We start from the raw sequence: 20,348 nt of genomic DNA, 5'->3' as shown, positions 1-20,348 counted from the left end.
TACTGTGTTCTCTGAGCTCAAAAACCTCCTTGTTTCTTTCTTTTAGAATCAAGACAAGCTGTATAATATTTACACTCTTCTTTAACAGATCAGTGAATGAGTCATCGCGCTTATCTCACACTGAGGTCTCTGACAGCATCATTTGAGGCACTGTGCAGCGTCACGTCACTCCGAGTCGGACGGGAGAGTCGGCACAAGGGCTGGTGCTGGTGGACCAGGTCCACGTCTGGCTGCTGAGAAGAGACGATACACACTTACACAAGACATCCTGCTGCACTGGAGCCTGCATCTCTGGGTGATACTCTTTCTTAAATTAGGGCATATTATTACAGATTTGGGGACTCCTGGTGCAGTTTTTGTTTTTAAAGAAAGTTTCGGGCAAAACCCAAACGGCTTCAACTTGATGAGTCGATGTTTCTTTCAAGCTTTTCACACCACTTGTAACTTGATTGGTAGCAAATTGTACTTGAAAGACTGATACTTTATTCCACCAGATCAATGTAATATTAGTCACCATACAGAGCAGAAAGAGCTGAAATACGGCATTGAAACTGCATTGCTCTTGTCTGGAGTACTCCTCAGACACAGCTCAGCATCCAGCTCTGTCAGTGCACCTTGAATTGACCTTTTGTTCCTATTCCTGCCTTCTCTGGAGATAATACCCAGTGAAATTACTGTAAATTTATTTGGGGAGGTCTGATGTTGATCAAAGAACAGGATACTTTCACATACAAAACTTTATGAGATAAACACCAAGCTTAGAGACGATGCAGAGCATGCTGCGTCCTTACATAATGAGCTGTGTCAGGGAAATAAAATTAAAGTCTGATACTTCTGAGTTTGGGAGGACTGAAGAGAGATTTCAGATAGGTCCTGGTGTTACTTTGCTGAACAACAATTACATTATTTCATCATTTTTTCATACTAACAGAATTTTTTATATCCTTTTATATACTAATAGTGACATTTCTGCTTCAACATTCTGACCTTTTATCTTTCCTACTGCTGTACTCCAAATATCCATTTCTCCACTGAGAGCCTTCCAACACTGAGCCACGTTATCACTGTCAACCGACCATCTTAATATCCGAGTATTGTATCATAGCTGCCTGTGACATGAACCGTAAGCTTCTTGGGATAGACTGAATACACGTTTAGAGAGCGATACAGCTAAAGCAACGGAGAGGAGATGAAAGTTGCTGTCCTTGCTATAGAGCCTTCCCATGACCTCCCGCAAGCCCTTCAGCCCCTGTCCACTGCTGAGCTTTGCCTCTTGCTTTTTCACTAGAGCGCTGTAGATCCTTACAGTCTCTTAAAGCAGGGCAGTTCATTTTGCTCTTCCCCCGAAAGATGTCTTACACTTTGGGATTTAGGAGTTGAGGCAAGAGGTAAGCAAGTTATTTTTGAAGGCCCTCATAGTTGGACACTGTGCCAGAGCTAACAGAGGTTTAAATCAAAATGAAAAGCAAATGACATTAAACAAATTGGAGGTGACAATGGGAGGGGGAAATGAACAATTTGGCAACTGCCAAATACTTTTTGAGCCACTGTCAACCTGCAGGCTTTGCTTTCCATTGACTTATGACCTTACTGCTCTTAGTATCAGGATGACATAGATTCTCTCAGGCATCTGATAACCAGGGAGAATCTTTCTCTTACGTGGTCTCGCATGCACTGCATACCTCACATTGGTGGTCTTGCAAGCTGTGCTAATGTCCTTCCTGCAATATATCTCTAGATAGAAATAACAACTGAACGTTGCACAGAAACTTTGGCTACATCTACATGCATTGCTTAGAAGTTTGTGACATTTAGCATGTTAGGGACTTGCCATGGCGATACTCTGGGCTTTACACCAGGCTCTAAGTCTGGATCTCTGACAAGTTCCTTCTGCCTGGGCAGTAGGTCTCAAAGTTTGCCTTTATATCCCTCACCTTATTTGCAATCAACACCGCATTTGGAGTGCAGTGCACTTAACGATGGAGACTACATGGGACACCTTATCTTAGGCAACTTGCTGCAACCAGACATTAAGACAAGCTTATACCTTCAAAGACGAGTTAAAATCTTCAAAATCTGACATGAGAATCCCTCAGCATAAGCTTGCTCTTGCTGCTCTGTCTGGCCTCTGCAAGCCAATCCTTATAGTAGCCTAGAATGTCCTGCTGGGAAGCATTCACCAACATCTCCTCATGTTGATATGCATCTTAAAAAAACCCCAAAACAAACTCCATATTGGAAGCAGAAGCACAGGCTTCTATTCTGCTTCCACAGACTCAAGGTGTTTTCTGCTAGGCTGGGGGTGCATAAGGAGTTGGGAGCTGACCCCAACTGACCAAAGGGGTATTCCATACCATATGACATCATGCTCAGTATGTAAACCTGGGGGAAGAAGAAGGAAGGGGGGGGGACGGACATTGAGAATTATGGCATTTGTCTTCCCAAGTAACGGTTACATGTGATGGAGCCCTGCTTTCCTGGACATGGCTGAACACCTGCCCGCCACGGGAAGTGGGCAATGAATTCCTTGGTTTGCTTTGCTTGTGTGTGCGGCTTTTGCTTTACCAATTAAACTGTCTTTATCTCAACCCACTTTTACCCTTCTGATTCTCTCCCCCATCCCACCAGGGGGGAGTGAGCGAGTTGCTGTGTGGGGCTTAGCTGCCAGCTGGGGTTAAACCACAACAAAGCCTTTTTCTTAAGGAACAGGGTGACGCATTTGAGACTGGTTCTCAGGTTTAGCATGTACCTGGCGTCCACATTTGCTCTGGCATACCAGAGCTTCTGAGTGTGTTCCTCTCACATGAAGGGTCATATGTTAAGAAAGATGCCCCAGAATCCTTTTATCTTATATTTGCTTCTTGCCTATCTCTTTCCAGCCCATTAAGAAATAAGGTCAGCATCACCTCAGAGAATATCTTCCACGCTGTTTTGCTGTCCCCTGTTTCTTTAAGTTGTGGTTGACAAAGGCAATCCTGACTTGATCAGGTCAGCATTCAGCCCTCATGCCTGGAGGGTCCATGATGTAGTGAGGAGCCAGGAAGACTGAAAAAAAAAAAAAAAAAAAAAAAAAAAAGGCACATTCACAAAACAGGAAAGGTTATTCTCCTTTAAATTCTTATGGGTATTTTATTTTCAGTGAAGATTTGGAAATTCTCCCTACAAGAAAGACCCAGAGCTCTTCCTGGCTGTGAGGCAGTGAAATATTTTGACACGTCTCATAAGGATGCCAAGCTCTGGTAGGACATGAAGTGCTTAAGTCCTTCTGCCGTAATGGCTCCATCTTCTGGGATGCAATCAGTGAGCTTTCCAGGTAGGTTATCAGTTTGATGCCCCCAAATTCCCATTGCTCCCTAAGCACTTTGAGCTTGGCAACAATGTCCAATGAAGTTTTCTAATCTGCTGAGCCCACTCTCTGGTGGGAACTTATCAGTCCTGCTGCCTCTCAAGTCTCAAGTCCAGACTTGTCAGCAAATGACTCTTCTTTCAAGAGTCCTACAGGCTGGAAAGCAGATTTAGTTTCATTATCGTCTCCTATGAAAGCAGGATGACTCTTAGTCCTGGGAAAAAGTAGGTCGTATTAGGGAGACTAACAAGATTACGGCCACTTTGGTAGGACATTCAGAAGGCCACAGATTTCTCCCCTGCAGCAGCTGACAAACACCATGCAGCATACCTGAAAGTGCTGAAGGTCCCTGACAAGGGAAAGACTTAAATTCTTGTTCCTCGAGTACACACCTACTTCTACCTTGAATAAAGAAACGAAAGGACAATCTCATAACGAGGTCCAGGGAGCCATCAGAAAGATGATGCAAAATGATTCCCATTTTACTCTTGACTCATCTCTTTGTTCATTACTCCTCGAAATTCCCACCATCAGAGTGGGAGCTGTGAGTATGTGCGGGATGCAGGGCTGGGCACAGACCACAATTCCTACTCTAAATCTCCATCAGCTGTCATAACAGCAGCAATTATATCCTCTCCACTGCCTCTAGAGGGTAGAGCAATCATGAGTCTTTAACAGGGCGGGCAGGTTGAACAGTGCCATTTCAGTCTCCTAAAAGCTTCAAAATTTCCTTAGCAACCCTGCACAAAAATTGCCAGTCAGCGCAGCCAGCCGGCAGACCTGAGACTGGTGATACAGCAGTTTTGCAGCGCTCTGCCAAATTCATCCCACTCCAAACATATTCATAGCAGTCTCATGGAAGTCCCAGGACTGCTTTGGCAGCAGTTGTGCAGGATAAATAAAGCTCCCATTGTTGCAGATGACTCTGCTTTCAATTGCATGGGAATCCAGGACAGCGGGGACTTCTGACTGATAAAGGTTAGCACATTTGTACTACTTTTCTAGTAACGCAGGGATTGAACTGCAGCACTAAATGGACTTTTCGGAGTTTATTTTTGGGCAGCTGTTTCCTAATTGCTTGCAGCGTTTTTCTAAGCAGCTAAGCCTCCAGTACAATGTTTAATTCTTGTGTCCCCAGCCTCACTGCACTGCCGTTTGAACAGGCATGAGTTAATGTATTATCAGCCGTAGGTATGTCTGGCTCTTCACCTAAATACGGAGGGAGTCTTTGCCTCACAAATCTTTGGGGGACAAGGGGTTCATATCATGGGAGCAGAAGGCAAGTCTATAGTTGAGAGCTTGTATGATTTCTGCATTGTTGAGTGGAAGAAATAGTGCTCTTTTTATTACATGCTTTGATAGAAGGTCTTTTTATAGTTAGAGTATGAACTGTGTAGGTTCACTTAAAGTAGCCCTGATCACGACCTCGGAAAGTATTTCTGACAACTCTTTGGATTTCACTAGCTGTAAATATCCCTTCCACAGCATCAATTAAAAAGACGTGACGCAGCTCCTTGCATGCTACTTTAACATTACAATACATGTACTTGTCCCTCCAGTAATCTACCAAACTGAAGTTACTGCTCCTGAATATACAGCATGTACAGAATAGAGATATAACCTCTTCAAAGATAAAAAAAAATTCATTTGCTTAATTACATTTCTCCGAAAGCATTTGAGAAACTGCGTGCAACTGAACCAGAAATTTCTCTCTAGTAGGCACCTGAATAATTAGAAGGGTTACTGAAAATTTTATTCCAGCAATCTGGTCTGCCTATATGGCACGTGTTATTTTGAGCTCAGAAGGCGGTTTATATAAATCAGCCTCAGGATGGTAATATGAGAGCAGCCGTGCTTGTTTATAACGCAGCCTTCTATATGGTGCAAAGTCTGAGTTGGATTGTTTATAGCAGGCAATGAAAAGGCATGCCTCTGCCTTGCCCTTTGATTGCTCGCCTGATCTGAACCATTGAAAGCTGCAAAAAAACGTCGGCAGCCCTTTTTTCTAGAAGTTTAATTCACTATGTTGCAGCCTGTAGAATAGGGGGGAAAATAATAATAAAGTTAAGGCAGACAGTTTTTCAGGAGTCTAACCTCCCTCCCATGGGCCAGACAGAGTGTAAAAGCACGTGTCTCTCCATACCAGCACAGGGACAAAACTCACCGCGGCACGCTGCAGTGACGGCCCTGTACACCCGAGCCCAGCAGTGCAACAGCTCACCGCCGGCGTACTTGCAGGCAGCACACTCAGCCAAGCTGGTCTCAAAGAGGAGGCAAAAAGTGGAGTTGGGATTGTGAGAGAGTTGTTTGTTTTCCCACTTCTCCGGATGCCAGACGTCTCAATCTGCCTGCAGTTTGGGGAGGGAGAGATCCCCAGGGGAAAAGGAGGGAACGGAACAGAGGAGGCTGCTCCCTTCGCTCTCTCAGCATGGCAACCCATTGAGAAATAAGGGAAGACAGACAAGAATCTTGTTAAAATACAGTCAATTAGGGCTAAGAACCCTACAAAAGGAAGAAATGTTGCTTATAAACAATGCTCTACGAACAGCAGAAATGATGAGACTCAGTTTCTGCACGCTCTCCTGTGCGGATTCTCTGATGTCTGATAGCACAGTTGTGCTCTTCGTGCAGCTTTTATACTTGGGGAGACATGGTGGGTTTCTCCCCTGTACAGCTCTCTATTAGAGTGGCACGTGGAGCTCTCTGGATTTGTTCGTTTGGGAGCTAATCTCCTTGCTTCTTCTGTGAAAAATGAAAAATGTGTAGGGCGCAGCCTGACCCCAACACAGACAACACAGACCAACGCAGAGGGCACTTCCTCGCCGTTAAAAGCAGGTTGGCACGCCTGAGCTTTGTCCCAGACAATCACAAGTAATACCACGTGTCTAACTTGGGGATCATCTTTGCTTTTATAAGCTAAACGGCAATCTTTTTCCTAACGGACTTCCCATGGCCCTTCTCCAGCCGTGCAGAGCGTGCGCAGTGTGCGCAGTGGCAGAAGGCAGACAGCCCTTCCCGGCGCTCCTGGTTCATCCCAAGCACTGCACACATGGGGAGCAAACTGCCAAAATAATACTCCCAATGACTGGGTCTCCATCAGCCCTACCATAACTTGCCCTTTTAAAGCTCTCAGCGAACATTTGCAAGTATATAAAATATAGTGAAAATACGAGTGGCCAGGACATGCTTTGCAGTAAAGATGTTTGTATTTCTTCTGAGCGCGCGGCACCGGTGGGCGATGCAGGTCTGGTTTATGGCCGTCATAAAGGCTACGTGGAAAGTCACCTGATGCTGCTGGCGTAACACGACCATGGTTTATGGCACATTGTTTTCCCCTTTATTGTGCTTCTCCAGGAACTCGGTGTCACCTGAGATTTGCAAGATGCATACCCTGCGGTGCGTAACAGCCCCGAATCCTCCGGTGGCCCGAACTGACATACATGGATTGACTGTATTGAACTGTTCAGTTTTACAGCAGTTGAGGAGTTAGCTTGCAAAGCCTATAGCATGTTACCTCTGTTATCTTTGTAATTCTGTTGTTGGAGTATCCCGTAGGTCCCTGGGAGGGGAACTGCATTCACCCATTGCTGGCCTGTGTTCTCCCCGCAGGATGAGCTGCTGTTGGCGAAGGAGCTGATCCTTTTTGGGGAGTTGCTCTGGGCTGCAGTCTCCGTGAAAGACCAGGATATTCAGAAGATACATTCAAGTAATCTTTTTGGTTCGCTTTATCAGTTTTCGGTATCCTTCTTTAACCTTAATTTTATATTTCTATTTTTGGTGACCATAACGACTGCCTTTTCTTCTCTCTCTTAACATTGTTGACAGTAAGAGTGTAGCTATACATAGGTATTGTCCTGGCTGGTGTACAACAGTGTAAAGTTTCAGGAACTGATTTTAATTCTATAAAGAAAACTCAGACTTAGAATAGTTACTTTGGTGCCAACCTTTTCTATTAGGGTGGGATACAAATTACAGAACTCTTCATTTTCTTTATCTTGCTGCCCAGTTCCCTCTGTTCTTGAATTAGCTGGCATTTCTTCCAGCTCATCATCAATGTGCTAAAATGGTGATAAACCTTAGAGCAAATTATTTTGGGAGTGGGAGTAGGTAGTCTGAATTTGTGAATTTTGAATTCCAGATATATTGCAGAACCATTTTGCCTTTCTGTTATGAAATTCCTCTGGGACAAACTTTTATACTTCTGTGCTTCTTTCACTTAAACTGTTTTTCTGCTTCCCGTATTCAACCATTAAGGCTATCCAATCCTTCAAGGAAAAATTCAAATTTCCTAACAGAGAAGCCATAGATATTTGAAGCCTCTTTTTTCTTGGGAGCAGTACTGCAGGACCTCTGCAATAGTTAAACTTTTTTTTTTTTTTTTTTCTTCAGTGTAAGGGTTAAGGAACTCTCCCAAGCAGCAGAGGCAACATCAGGCTGCTGGATGCAAAACACCACACAAAGCTTTCCATTTGTAACATCCCTATTCAAGTGTCTTTTGCATAGTAAAAGCATTTAGCAACAAATACAGGCCACAAGGAGTTTATTCCCATCATTGTTTGATATAAGAAATGCCATACATTAGCATCTAGTAAACTATAGATCTTTTAAATGTCACCAAATGTGTTTTTCGAAAAAGAACCTCTGCGTCTGCTAATGCAAAGCAAGATGACAGATCTATGTGGGAAGACATGGTCTATACCCTTCCTGCTCTGATAGCTGGTCTTCCTCTGTCTTCCTCCGATTCATTGAGATGAGCCCATTTCACATAATTTCTATGGTAATTTTTTCTGTACACAAACACCCAATTACTACAATATGCGTGTAATTGGTTGTTGTGTTAGTTAATCATGTGGCCAAATAATCTCTCCATAAATAAAGCAGGAAGAATCACACCCTATCAATCTAGGAAAACAAACAAAAATAAGATTTTCTACGTAAAGATTTGTAAAAAGACTTAATTCCCTTACTCTCAGGAGAGAGGGGACTGCCCCTGAGCCCAGCATCTCCTGCTCACCTCTGGCGCAGGCTGGTGTTCCCGGAGTGATCCTCCATCCTGGGGATTGTCAGGCGGGCTCTGGGAGCATTTACTAGGAATTAGGAAACACCAGATCGGTTATTTCATTGATCGATCCGCTTCACGTTCTGTCTTTTGGAAATGGAGCGCGGTGGATTCAAACATAACAGGGAAAGAATGAGGAAGCTCCTCTGGGCAGGAACCGGCAGAGGGTTGGTGGAGCCAGAAGAACCGGAAAAACCACATGAGGTCCAACAGGCCTTTCTCCTTCATGCAGGTTATTGCTATTTCTCTTCCTCACAGTCTCCTGTCCCCAGAAATGACTCCTGAACCAGCCCTGGCTCCCTTCAGTTTCCTCATGTGATGTTTTCTGGTGGGAATTTTCAAAGTGCTCTGAAGAATTAAGCTTTGAACAGTTCTGGCCTCCCTGATGATTAAAAAATGTCTTTTTTTCTGCTTCTTTTTTTCTTTTTTTTTTCCCAAAATAGTGTTTTTTTTCCAAAATAATGGGGAAGAAAAAGTAAAGAACCTGAGTTGTATGGGACAGAGAAGAAGAAAGGGTGAGTGTGGGAGTGTAGGCACTGCTCAAGGAGCAGGTTTGCGTACGTCCCCCCGTGAAACAGCAGTCTCCTCGCAGTGCCTCAGAGCACCCTGACAGTCAGGCAGAAAGCCACGAGTGGCACGCGCTGTCGCACTGCACGGTGACCTGCGCGTCAAACGACTGTATCCCTCTTCAGAGCCGCACCCTGTCAGAGGATCCGGGTACATTTCTGGGCTTCCCCGCTCTCAGGACCCCCCCACCTGTGCTATTTTCCCCCTCCCCGCCAGGATTTCCTCCTACCCTTGGAAATTCCCTTCCCTTCAGGCAGCGGGTAAGCCTGGGCTTCCACTCCTGCCTCCTCCCACCGTCACACTCAGCTGTAGCTCCCTCTGCTCAGCCACCGACTCCCAAAATCAGTGACTGCTCCTGCAACCCCTTAAAAGTCAACCAGGGTCCTTCCAGCTGTGACTCCTCCACATTTCCCTGCTGTCCTGCTGCTCTGTATATAACTACTGCACTTTTCTGTCTCCTCCACTGGGGCAGAAGAAGATTGAGGATGTCCCATGAATTTCTAGATAGCCAGTCCTCAAACTTTTGCCTGGCAGGGTTCAAAAGTAGTTTATCGGTATGTCCAAACTCTGCACAGCTAGCAAAATCAGACCTGGCCTGTAGTACCTGTGATGGATCCCAGCACCTCTCCATCACTGCCACTACCTGGTGCTTATCCAAGCTCCGGCACACTTGGGGCTGTAGATTAAAATCAGCACTCTGAGGTTACGCTGCCTTCAGCCTTACTCCTCTCTAAGGCAGAGACATCTGATCCTCTGGGGAATCACCACCGTCGTCAGCCCAATATACTGAAGGAAAATAACTCGGGCCTGGGTTGGCCTTAATACAGAACTGCAGCAGTCCCAGGGCTAATTCACAAAAAATTGTCCTCGCTTTTGAGGGCAGCGACACCTGGCAAGAGGATGGGAAAGGTGACTAACAGTAGTGACATCTTTAGGCATACTGACTACTGCAACATAGTATTTCTGGGACTGTGTGACACTGGTATAAATCATTGTTCAGGAACATAGGAAATGAGGACATTGGACTGGAAAAAGTTTCCTACTTCCTTGAAACTGGAGCTGTTATATTGAGAGATGATTAGTAACACGTTGGAAGTATCCTTAAAAAACAACCTATTTAAACATCAAGTTACTCTCATGTTTAAACAATGATCTTTCTACTATAAATAATTTTCAGCTCTCAGATTACAGGATGTAAAGAGGAAGAAATCAGTTGTGTTAGATTTGCAGGTCAGCAAATGTGTATATGTAAAGTCATGCATAGGAATATCCCCATCGAAAACCTGTGCGTGAGCCTGAGGGTTTCACGACTCATCCTCTTCCAGTGGTAGCTGTGCTGGCTAGGGCAATTACTGTCCTCCTCAAGTCCTAAGTGTCTGTGTAACCAGCACTTCAGTCCATCCTATCTGCTAATGCAGGATTGCTTCCTTTTAAAGCCCTTAAGGTACTGGCTTCCACCTTTTTCCTTGAAAGAGATGTCCACAATTTAGTAATCAGCACTAATAAGACATTTTTCACATGTTCAGCCTAAAGTTTTTGAAAAATATTCTCTCTCCTCTCTTACCTTTACTCAAATTCCCAGAACAAATAATGTGTCTTTTTACTTTGTACCTGTGTAAATCCAAAATATTTTGTAAAATAATCCATTTCTGCATTAATGTATGTATGGTTTTGCCTGCTTGCTTTGTTCTCTAGTGTTGGTTAAGCTTTAATGCTGTGAATGCCTAATGAGATCTTACACTGTACTAGCAACATCCCAAGCAGTATTGATTGTGAAATATCAACTGCCTAAAAAAAGAAAGTTACCGACCTATAGTTTTTGCATTTGAAGACAACATTGAGATTTTCATTTCAGTCAAGATTCTCAGTCCTACATCTTGACTACTCAGAATGAGATAAACGCAAGTCTTTATACCCATGAGAGTTTTGGGTCCATACAGCAGTGGCTTGGTACTGGTTCCAAGCACAAACCGGTGTTCTCCAAAACTGGATCAGCTGCTCCGTGCAGCTCCCAGTTTGAGCAGGAGTTAATGTTTTACCAGAGAAATAAATCAGCCAAGGAGGGCCAAAAATAAAAGAGGATGGGAATGAGAAGAAAGTCTGATGGAACAATACAGAAGTTACAAAATCAATATCTTATCAGAGACTCTCCAACAACAGGACAGAGGTGAACAGTCTCTTCAGAAAAGTCAGTTCTAGTGAGTGGCTCGCCCTCTCCAGAGGTCTGTCTGGATTCCCACCCCTGGAGTGTCAGGAGGTGACAAAAAAGAAGCTACAATAATGAGAAAAGCCATGTAAGGATGGAATTGGTAGGAGAAAGGGATGGATATAGAAGCCAAGCCATATTTAAAACAAAAGGTAAGGCAACTCAGAGCAACCTCCAGCATAGCATTGCTTACTCTGAAAGATGCATGCCAGACTACAGCAAAAGAAACTCACAGCTAAGTAATGTTATCCTGCAACAGATGAAGTTTCTACTGGGTTGAACAGCTTGATTCCTATAATATTGGAAACAATTTCCACAGCACAGGATGACTAAAATAGGATTTCTTGGTGTAGACCAAATCTAAATTATAGTAGTTTTGTAAATGCCTGGAGAAAGTCCACATAGCTAACTTGCAGTTGTCTTTGACGGAAATATCCCCAAGATAAATAATGGAGGCTGCTTTGTTCAGATCAAATGCAGTTTGACGTAATTTAAAACTTCAGGCCAGATAGGTTATAAAAACAAAATGTACTCGAGTAGCTTAGCCATTAGACAAGGTATCAGTAATAGAGTTGCGCGTTGTGCTGATACCAGGTGAGACAATAGGTAAGATAGACCTTCCAAGGGAATTAGTTTGCTCGGGTAGCACTTTACAATTGGTTTCTATCAAAAGTTTAGAACGGGGGTTCATTATGAAATGTAGGGTGAAAATGGCAAAGTAGCTGAAGTCTCCTCTTTGCTGTGATTCTCAGATGAGTTCTCTGCAGCACTCTACCATGTAAAATCTAAGAGAAGATAAATAAGCGATTGATGCATGAAACTCTTGATGTCACCAAGAAAGTATTTAAGAAACCAGACAATAAGTGGTTCCAAGGAAGTCAGCAATGGCAGACCCCATAAAGACCCTGGAACAGAGCCTTTTGTAGGAGGTTTCAAAAATACCTATTGCCATATGAACTCGTTACAAAGTCTTAAGAGAGTCTGCCTTGGAGTAATTCAGTTTAGGTAAAACTTGTTGGCATTTTTACATCAAGAAGCCTGGCTACTTGGATGTACTGCTTCCCATCTGCATTGGGGAAGGTCAGTGCTTTAAGCTTTGGGTTCTGACAGGCTAAATCGCCAAAGAATCATCAAAGTGTCAGTCCTTTTTCAGTTGCAGCTGTAGGTCTTCCCAGATTTGAAACTCAGCTGAACATCACTCAAAATCTTCTGCTTGTTCTGATCTGAGGCTGGAGGTAAAAGATTTGCCTTTTTAGAAAGCTCCTGACAAGATCTTTAAATATTCCAACCTCTTGGGGCTTGGTCTGTGCTGAAGGATGGTTTTTGCTCCTTCAGCATCTGCTGTGGAGGACCTCTGGGACTGATTTCCTTGAAGCTACTCAGAAGCATGAAATCCTATTAATAAAGAAGAATCCTTCTCCCCTGCCATGACAGAAGCATTCAGCTGAGTCCATGAGCTAACCCTTCACAGAATCCTCCAGTTTGATGGTGATAGTTTATTGGGCCTATAGATGGAAATATGAAAAAGCCACCCCATTGAGCTTGTAGAAGCACCAAATTAATGCTTTTGTAGAAGATACTGCATGTTAAGCTATTAAAGAAAAACTTCTTGAAAGTATCAAGGCACCTTGAGCATTGAGGGAAGAAGTATAATGAGTACCAACAACAGCAGTCTGCCAAAACACTGAAGTAGCCTCCAGAGAAGCCAGGGAAATCAAGTGTCAAAGCAGGTTCCTACACACAGCATATCACTCCAGGCAACAGCCTTCAACATTGGCAAAGCGGTGACGATTCTGCAAGGACTTCCCTTGCCAGGTAGAGTCAGGAAGAAATGATGGGGGATATACATAAACATACACATGTACATATACGTGGTGGAAAGGGTAAGTGATGACCATAGGAATCCTGCTTTCTGCTTAATGCAACAACTGCAGACATCAAGGATCACCCCAAAAGTTATTGAAAATTACCTTATCCTAAGGATCCCAGACCAAGAAGTGAATTCTGACCAGAGGCTGTTTTTAAAAATGATCAGTTCAAGGGTTTTCCAAATGTAGCATATCTGAAAAATTAAACCAATAGTTCTCTTTCTTCCCCATGCCCTACTACTACCGACCGCACCATGCGTCAGAAGTATTTCAAATACAAGATATCTAAAACTGCCCGAAAGATTTTCTCCCCCTCGCCCCCCCAATTTTCTCAAAATAATTAAATGGTTTATTCTTGCTAAAAACAAGCTCAGCCAAAATGTACCCTGAGTGAAAGGCCACTTCCCTTCCACTACAGTGGGCATAGGAGGGGTTGCCTAGAAAGCAAGGCATGCTTAAGTAATGACAGCCTGCTTTAAGCTGTGATGTTAGCACCAACTGTTTAAGTAAGTTTCATATTCAAATAACAAAACAGCTTGTATTAAATATAATTAATATTCAATGCTAAATGTTGAGAAGGAATAAAAGTAGTCACGTGCCGCATTTGGCTTTGACTTCACCACTGTGGAAATGTTAATTCACGCACTCATCTTGCCTCCCACACTCTATTATCAGTTCTCCCTCTATGTTCTTTAAAAGTCCAGCTTCCTAAACTCCTCCAAATGTAAACTACCGCTGATAATAGGAAGAGCAATTATGTGATTCCACCCGCAAACAGCTCTACCAGTTTCAGTTCCATTTTGGGATCCCAGTTAAATTCATCCTTCCTATTTTTAAGTCTTCAAATGCAATTGCCCCAGGGAGCCTTCCAGATGTTTATCTCTGTGCTCCCAGCCCGGCTTTTTCTATTGCTCTAATTGGTATCTTCCTTCTCTCTGCAACATTCTGCACAATTCTGGCATTGCCGTGGTGAGAAACTCCTCCTCCTCAGACCCCACATAGAGGAGCAGTTTTCTAGCAATTAATTCTCAGTGTCTGCTCAAATATCTGTAGCAATCATTCCTGGTCACATATGCCTCAGAAAATTATCTTAAAGAGGAGAAAAAAGTGCCTCTCATTTGTTTCTTATGTTTTTTTACAAGAAAGGCTGAAGATACCTTTTTTTATTCTGTCCTGGGTTTTTGGCTTGCTTGCACTTTGACCTCTCCAGCTTTCCTAGCTGGCAGAGAGCATAGGAAAAACCAGGAGGGTGACAATGACAACAGGGCTGACATCGGAACAATCAGAGGGCAGGGGTTTCTAATTAAACTTCTTCTTCCTCCTACTGAACTCAAATTCCAAATAATACTTAGGAGACAACTTACTCTGGGAAAAATTCAGCAGTCACATCTTTATCAAAGGCCAAAGGACTTTCACATCAGCAGTGTCTTGTAGGAACAATGAAGCTTCATAATTCTGATATTCCAGTGTGTGTGTGTGTGTCTCTGTGTGTGTGTGTGTTAAAGACTTTTGTCCATTTTACTGGGAATTTCTGGCCTGAAATCAAAACTTAAGACACTGAAGGACACTGCACTGGTTCTTGGATCTGCCTGTACAGACCTGCCTGCAGGATCAGGGCTCTCATTTGAAAGCGATAGCAAGAGTCATGTCTTCTGGGGCCTAGTTTTATTCACTGCAAAGCAAAAGGTGTATTTTCCCGAGCTTATCTTTTAAAAGTTTCTTTCTGTTACTTATTTCATTTCTTTTAATACATTCCCTCTCTAGTATCTTTTCTCTGCCACATAAAACAAATGGATTAATTCAGCCAATGCTGCAGCATTCATTTGAAGTAAAAAAGCCAACTGCAGATCTCAATTGCCGTGTTTTATTTAGTCATTTTGTGACTAAAGATTTTGTGAGGTTTGCTTGTTAAACAGTTTACAAGAATAATCTCCAATACTGGAATCCGATCCATCCCTGCAGACTGCACTGACTTCATTGGGTTTACCTGGGCTGATCAAATTGCAGGATCAGTTCCTACATTTGTACTGAACTCTCCAGATTGTAAATAACACATTGAAAAGAAATCAAATCTACCCCTTAAGATACAACAGATCATTCTAATACGATAGATAAAGATTCCATGTAGTGATAGCATCACCTATGCTTATGCTGCCTTTGCCCCTTTCTCACAGCTTGTTAAACTGTCAGGATAAAGTGAAGACCAGGGTGAAGAAGAAACAGTGGCAGAGAGGAGGTAATTATTAATGTGGCCTCTTGAGAGAAGGAAAGGATTTGTGGAGTCAGGCTTTTCTTCCGAGGAAGAAGGTAGAGGAAGGAGATAAGGAAATCGCGGTGGATATATGGCACTGTAAGTCTCGAGCTGATGCCTGCCATCAACTTCATGGTACACAAAAGATAAACTCAGTATCCAGGTGGGGATTTGATGTGTGGCCAGGCAAAGGGAGGTGACCTCAGGGAGGAGAAACAGTTCAAATTTTGAAGTACCCCAATTTTTTGTGTTATACTCTACAGTTATTTGCACTTGAACTTAATAGGTTGTGTTTGCTTAGCAGCACTAACACCTGCCAGACCTAGTCAACATCAGGAAACATTCTGTTTAGCAGAGACAGTACCTGCCCATCTCTGTGACCCTGTCCTGTGACCAGACAAGCAGAGAACTACATTTGTGAATACACAATTAGCTCCTCTAGCTAGCAAGATCCAAGTTAAATGTGTGTTGCGGTCTTCTGGATCAGCCATCTGGTGCTTTGCTGAGGAGGTGTCACAGGGGAGGTCTGTGGAGGAACTGAAGTCCCGTCTTCTAAGTCTCAACCTGGTACCTTAACCAGAAAGTTTCTGTTCTTCTTGTCTTCAAGAGGTCTCTGGGTAAAGGGCACAGAAATTCTTTGCTATCGTCCACAGCTGAATAGACAAGTGGCCAAACACCATTACAGGTGATACTTGCTTTGGATGTCAAAACAAAACAATAGGAAAATCGCAGCAGGGTGATCAATCGCTATGCCATGCCTGAAGAATTCACCTAATTTTCATTCTGCTACTCTGTACCACCTTTCCTTGGATGTGTGGTACATGGATGGCTGGAGCATACAAACCATCAGTTTTTCTAAAAAAGACCACATAACTCATGTCTGCTTTAATATACACACAGCTCACATTGCAGCGTTGACAGTGAGTTAGCTGCTGGATGACCTGTGGTGCACGACAAGTCACTTCATCTTTTGCTGCCCGTTTGTAAATACGGTGATCCTAAACACCTCATCTCCCTTACAGAGGAGATGTATAGATTATTCAAACACCACATTACAAGCATTTTGAGAACCTCTGCAGGTCAAAGTGCTTCCGCAGAACAACGCATGCTACTCGTGAGGCATCAGTTTTCTCACCGGCAGTCCCTCTCTCCCACTAGTAACACATTCATTTTAAAAAGGGCTCCTGCGAGTATACCTAATTGCACAGATACTTTTCAGCTTCACCTCCTGCCTTCTGTTCAGAGTAAGACACCATTTTTACAGCTAACCTTACTCGATTAATTACAATTGTACAGAAAAAGATGGACCAGTAAAGTACCTTCCATTCCTTTTTTACTTTGGATGTCTATCACTGTAACACTTGAATTCATGGTTTATTCTGTCCAACAATTCGACGACAAAAAGGAATCATCAGACTTTTCAAAGATGGGAAACAGAGTGTGGGTCACCACCTACCACCTTAGATGTAAACATACAACTTCTAGCAAAACAAGTTTGTTTTTACTGTGAAAATTAAACTTCATAATTTTTTTTTTTTTTTTTTTTTTTGGTAACAGCTATGAAATTAGATGTCTTGACTCTACAAAAGTCATATGGAAGATGTGGCTTTGGAAAACTGCTCAAAATTATACATTAAATCATGTAAAGCTTTGAACTATGGTATGCATCCAGATGTAATAGATTTGCCACCTCTTATTATTAAGGAAGAATGACTTATATCTCTCCTTAAAATATAAGTAAAGAAAAATCATCAAAGTAAAGATCTCTGAATTGAAAACATTCCTGAAAAAAATTGTAATTATGTATTTTACCCTAGTTTTCTGAAGAAACAGAGCTTAAGTTATTGCACTGCCTGCCTGTCTGTCACTCTCGACAAAAAGATGTAAAGGGATAGAAGACTGAACTAATAAATACCTGCAAACTTTGTGAAAATTGCCAGCTAATTAAAGAACCACAAAATTATTTCATTTGGGAGGGACTTCCTGAGGTCATTGGATCCAGCCCTGCTCAGAGAAAGACTGGGGTTACTTGGAGCTATTTGTCACTTTGTGGAAAGAAAAGCCGTGAAAGTCCAGGGGTATTGCAAGATATTGAGGGTTAGAAAATGTGGAAAATATATTTATAGGATGGGAAACTCCATCCATCTCACTACTTGTGCAACAAGTTGTTACAGTTAAATACATACATTGCAGGCAAACAAATTATCTAGTTTTTCCATCTAATTTTATGCCTTTAACAACATTTTCTGCATTTTGCCTGTTGCCTTCCTGTCTCACGTGCTGCAGGAGGCTCGTGATTATTTTCTTCCCCACACTCAGCTTGAAGGTGTTTGCAAGAGCAGCCGATTGCCTGGTTCAACTGGAAGGTCTGTGATTTGCGACTGCATTAATCTAGAGCACCCAGGACACTGGATTTGGTTCTTTGGCTCCCCAGATAAGGTCTCCTGTGATCCACCTTTCACTCTCTAGGTACCAAGCAAGCCAGGCAGCACTAGCAATGTGGCCAAGCATCAGAAGGACCATGAACAAGGGAACAGATTGTTTCTGGCAACAATGAGAATATTTTAACTCCCTGTTGACACTGTAGTACCAAACATCTCTGATCATGGATATGGGATGAAGAAGCAAAACTGTGAGAGTCCAGAAGAGGCTGCCTGAGTGGGGAAGGCAGGTATAACTGTGGGTATGGTCCCACAAACCCAACGTCTTGAGGAAGCACGGTGATGGCACAGAGGCACGTTTGCATTAATGTATATTCATCCAGAAACGTACTAGAGTAGGCTGCACAAGTGGCAACCCCAGTTTTGCTGGTTTAGTGTATCTATATTAAGGGTGTGTGCTGGCGTAATTGCCCTTCTGTCATTACATGGCTATAAATTTCCTTAATTATAGACACGGCCACCTGCATGCATTGTGGAGCACCATAAGTGGTGCTGGAAGTGTAGAGACTGGCCAGGAGAGGACACCTCTGAAGCTGAAGCCGGGGCAGCAAATGGAGCCAAGCGGGAAGCAAGATTTCCTGAAGCAGCTGCGGAGCCGGGAGTAAATAAGCAGGCTGGCAGAAACGCCTTTGGTCTAGCTGATTCTGCCACGGGGCAGAGGATGGACTAAGCATCCTCCTCCTTTCCTTCAGCCCAGCTTTCCGTGGTTCCCTCCTGCAGTTTTCCCTGGGGTGGCCATCGGGCCCTGCTGACGACGAAGCGTATCCCAGCGCAGGGGCTTCGGGGAGCAGCGGGGCAGCAGCAGGGCAGGGCGACCCTCCCCGCCTGCCCCATGGTCAGGATCTCTCACCCGGAGGGCAGAAACGCAGCAGAGAGACGGGGCTCGCTCTGGGTGCTACGGGCTCAGCCTCACACACAGGCAGGCAAACACTGGCTTGTGAGTGTTTTAAAAATAAACAGACTGAGTTGGATTTATTTTTAAATTTCAGGGAGGCTGGGAGCAGGTCAGCCTCACAAAAAGAAGCCCATTTTTTCAATGGCATTTTAAAGATGATAGCACCTCTTTAACTTCAGCTCTCATTACGATGACTAATGTGGAGGGAATGCGGGGAGGCTGCAGCCGGTCCGACAGCCCTATTGACCCCACGAGTACGCAGTAAGGGATCTCCTCTGCCTACTAATCTAGGACCGCGACCTGGAGGATGAAATCCTTTGCTCAGGTGCAGCTTCCCCAGATTCCCCAGTGCTTTCTATGGGCACAAGGGCCAAGAGCGACTGGATTAGTTGACAGGATAGAGGCCTAAATTTAGACAAGATTCAAGAAGTGGGTGTAGGAAATGAAAGGAATGAGTGGAAAAGGAAGGACAAGAATAAAAGGAATAGGAATGGATACATAGACTGCATTCATCATATTCTCACTCAGATCTTTATCTTTTTTAAGCATCGGTAGCCCTTGCCAGGGATTTGCCCAACTCTTCTACCATCAGAATTTGGAAGGAATTCCAAATGCCAAGGAATTTGCCATCAGAACCACAATCAACAGGAATCACTTGCAGAGGGATGTGGCTGTTGAGGATGGGGTGTGCAACACAGAAACAGAAGGAAAAATTAAGAAAATGAAGGCATTTATGGAACAGCTGGATAAATAAGTGATTGGATATCAGTGCTGGAGTAGTGGCCGGGTGAAATGCCGGCAGCAATCACATGGTGGTTGTACAAAAGGTGACCGTCCTTTCCTTCATAGGACAGAGCCTCTGCATCTGGTGAGAAAGGCTAATGGCAGAAAGTTTCAGGAGGGAGTGGCAATGGGCCAGAAACATTCAGCAGAAGTATTCTTCATGTAGCTAGGACAAAATGTTAGCATATGTTGAGATCTGGCCTTCGCTTTAGGCTCGGCAATTAAGATTTCTATTTCCTGTCTAGAAACAATCAAATCACAGTGCTACAATCACTGGCTGATGGTATAAAATGCCTACTATTTAATTATTTCAGAAATGCATTTGAGATTATTATATACACATACTTAAAAATTATTCTCTCCTAAAATAAGTACCTGAATCAATATTCAATAGATTTTGCTAGTCACACCTATTTTCACACAACATAAATGACATATTTTCATGTTTTTTCAAAACATCAGGAGGTACCTCAGTTTGTGTTGTAGCTGGACTCTGAAAAGATAAAGTTCACTTAAATTGGGAATATAGAGAAATGGGGGTGCTTGACTGTGATATGCCATCTTCACAAACCAGTGATACATTGTTCCTGTGTCCAGTTACGGACAGGAAAATTCCTCCCTCACTCTTCCATACTGCCCTTTCCACAGCAAAGGGATTGACAGATGCATCTTGCACGACTTCCACTCCTCTGAAACAGTAGGAGAATTCAACAATTTTGGAAAATTAGCTACCTTAAAATGAATTGAAGCTCAGAGAGGTTTTCGTATATAAAACAATGTTTCTAACGCTTATGGTAACATCAGCTTATGGGTAACTTCAGGGACTCTGTTCTTTGCAGTAGTGAAATTGTTTTCCTCAGTTGTTCCTTGCCCACAAACCCAGTGTCTGTGGCTGAAGAATCAGGTAATAACCCGTAGTCACCTCCTTGTTG

Source organism: Balearica regulorum, chromosome 15 (genome assembly GCF_011004875.1).
Source record: "Balearica regulorum gibbericeps isolate bBalReg1 chromosome 15, bBalReg1.pri, whole genome shotgun sequence".
Taxonomy (NCBI): domain Eukaryota; kingdom Metazoa; phylum Chordata; class Aves; order Gruiformes; family Gruidae; genus Balearica; species Balearica regulorum.
The sequence above is the reverse complement of the archived record's forward strand: the minus strand, read 5'-3'. Positions refer to the sequence as shown.